Source organism: Octodon degus, unplaced genomic scaffold, assembly GCF_000260255.1.
Source record: "Octodon degus isolate 3935 unplaced genomic scaffold, OctDeg1.0 scaffold00177, whole genome shotgun sequence".
Classification (NCBI taxonomy): Eukaryota; Metazoa; Chordata; class Mammalia; order Rodentia; family Octodontidae; genus Octodon; species Octodon degus.
Genome location: NW_004524753.1, coordinates 3,819,781 through 3,823,164, shown reverse-complemented (window position 1 = coordinate 3,823,164; position 3,384 = coordinate 3,819,781).

The following is a 3,384-nucleotide window of genomic DNA, read 5'->3' as shown; positions in this document are numbered from 1 at the left end:
CTAGTATTAGAAACTTTAAAAAGTATATTTCCATTTTCTGTTGACTTAAAAAAAAAGAGGTTTCTACCTATGTTATTTGTTTATTATTTCTTGCCTATATCTTGTAATATAAGAAACTACTTGGCAATAACAATATACAATGTACTAACCATTAAAAATAAATAAATAAATAAATAAATAAATAAAACGGAATCTTCAACTTACCAACAAAATAAAAATGAACAAATTACAGATGTGTTTATGTGAATGTCAGAAAACATGTCAACTAAAAGAAACTAAAAAAAATCATAATTCTTCGATGTCAATGACATTTTGAAAGACGGTATCAATTTATGGTTAAAGAATACAGATCTGTAGCTGCCAGGGTTGAATGGTATGATGATTTTCACCAAAATGTCCCTTTGAAGTCTCGTATGCTCATAGGTGGAGCTTCAGGGAAGTGACTGGATGATGGGAGGTGACACTCATCTGTGGATTACCCACTGGTGGCCTTATGGCTAAAGGTGTTGCTGGGAGGTAAGGCCTGATGAGAGGAGGTGGGTCACTGGAGAGCGTGGTCTAAATGGTCTATCTCCCTCTATCTCAGTTACTCTTCTCTTGTTACTGGGACAAATACTTGACACTCAAAGTTAGAGAAGGAAAGGTTTATTTAGCTCACAGTTGCTGGAGGTTGGTTCCAAGGTAGAGTGGCACATGGCAGGGAACAACCTTTCACGGCTTTGGCAAAGTGCAAGAGCAAAAGTGAGGGTCTGTAGCTCAGGCAGCTAGGTAGCCTCTCTCCCTTCCTTACATTGTAATGCAAATTATCTGCACCAGGATAAGCATAGCATTCATACCCACAATAATCAATCACAAACTCCAGAAGCCACCCCATAACTGCATGAGGCTTTGAGGAGACAACTAGACACAAATCACAACACCCTCTTTCTCCCTTGATCCCTTTCCACTTTCCACTACTACACACGAGCTGACTCTCCTGTGCCCTGCTGTGGAGCCAGCCAACTATGGCCTGAAACCTCTACAAATTGTGAGCCAAATTAAGCTTTGCCTCTTTGAGATTGTGGGTATTGGTTACTGTGTTCCAGCAGTCACCCAGATGGGGACCTATGCTAGAGGAACAAAGCGACATCTTTGGTGATGAGTGTGTTCTCTCAGTTATTTGAGAGAGTAGTTACCCAGCTATACACCTCTGTCAAAGCTCTTTAAACTGTACATATAAAAATTTAAAAAGATGTATTTTTTACTTTTGGATTTTTTACATTTAAAGGCTGACAATTTGCCACAATTTGCACAAAATTCAGGGAAAAAAACAGTATAAATTGATTTCATAATACTTTACCTTATGTATTTGACTACTTAATCTTTGATTTGTCTCTTGACAATTAATTTGTAATGTTTATATCTAACATTAATGTATCTTCACATGTATAATATCTTATGATGTTTTATTAATTCCTTCCTTTCTTTTTGATGTTTATTACGTAGCCAGACATCTTTCAAATAGGGAAAATTTATATTTTTGTATATTTATCATTTTTGTACTGTTTATAATATGCTTCACTCATTATATATCCAAATTTTCTATCACTTCTCTTAAACTGAAGTTATCCTTTATATAGTCTTATAAGTGACAGGTTCCTTCACCTTCAGTTTTTCTGAAAAATGTCCTTAAGTTTGAAGGAGATTTTCATTGCATGTGAAATTCTAGATTTCAAGTTTTATTTAGCACTTTGAATATCAGTGCATTATCTTTTCATCTGGCATTGCCTCTTATGAGGTCAGCCATAATTCTTGTCTGTGTGTACTGTGTCTTTTCCCCCAGTTGCCTTTAGATGTATCTAGCTTTTCTTTCTCCCCATCAGTTTGATTCTGATGTTGTGGGATGAATTTTCTGCATACCTATTCCACGTTGAGCAAGGTGACATTCACTTGCCCACTGTACCCATCATTGCTTCTGTGTGGATCACTCAAGTCCTTTGGCTTTTGGCTGACTCTCCTTCTTGTATCTAAATGAATGTATCCATCCAAAAGCCACAGAATCATACAACTCACCTCTCAAAGACATTTTCTTCTAATAATCAGTTTGTAGAGGCTTTCCAACACCCAACAGGCCACAAGGGTACCACAACAAAGTCTGAGTTATGTATTGTTCTGGTTTTCTGTGGTGTTGCCATGGAAATAGAAGTCTTGAACATCCTTTCACATGGTAGCTTGAAGTGGAACTGCCTACACCAGCAATTTTCTAAGGCAGTCTGATGAAAAGAGTGTGGCATTTTAGACGCAGACCTGAATTCAAAACTTAGACTCTGCACTTTCTAGTAAAATAGTTTGGCTAATACTAATACACAAAATGCCATTTATTTGATGAATAACCTTTAGGAGATGCCACTAAAGAATAATGATCCTATTAGATAACAGTTTCTGCTGAATTTGGCTGGGTCACCTTGTTAAGCTGGAACCGGAGCTAGTGACCTCACCAAAATGGAATAGCAGGCTGTGTGCTAGCTTGGGAGTCAACAATACACTCTGGCAAGTGGTAAGTACTCAGAACAGCAAATTGCACACATTGTTCTTAGAATTTAAGTGTGGTGGCCCACTCAAAAGCCAATTTCATATTGTTGATTTTTTTTTTTAAAAAAGGAAGATGCTGCAGCTACAAAACCTATCTTTAAATGCCTAATAAAGCATTGGTGCTTTGTGATGATTATTAAAATAAGTGCTTTCTAGAAAATTGTCTTTTTTGCAGATGTATATAAATTGACAGAAAATCAACTTCCATCAGAAGTGAAAAGCATAATCATGACAATTACTGGAACTGACACGTGAGTTTACATATACTTTAATTCAATAAATCATATTGAACAGGAAGAACTTAATAATTATGTTATATCTCTAATGCCTGATTTTACCCACTAAATCTAATTAATAAAAATCTTCAGTTAATAGAGAAATACCAACCCTCCTTCCAAGAACAGTAATTTCTGAGACTTTTAATCCACATTATTTATGACAGGATTGACTTTCCCTTCAACAATATGTTTACTGAGTATCGTTATATGTCACCTCTCTGCTAGAAAATGAAGGCATAGTGATGAATAAGACTTTTATAGATTCTGAATCAGTTTGCTCTCCTATTGTTGGGATGCAATACCTGACAACCACAATTTAAAGGAGGAAAGGTTTATTGGACTCATGGTTTCAATAGGACCCAGTCCACAGTTTCTGGTTCCAAGGTAGAAATGGCATAACTGAAGACTATGATAGAATAAAGCTGCTGACCCATGGCAGCCAAAAAGCAGAGAGAGAGAGAGAGAGAGAGAGAGAGAGAGAGAGAGAGAGAGAGAGAGAGAGAGAGAGAGAGAGAGAGAGAGAGAGAGAGAGAGA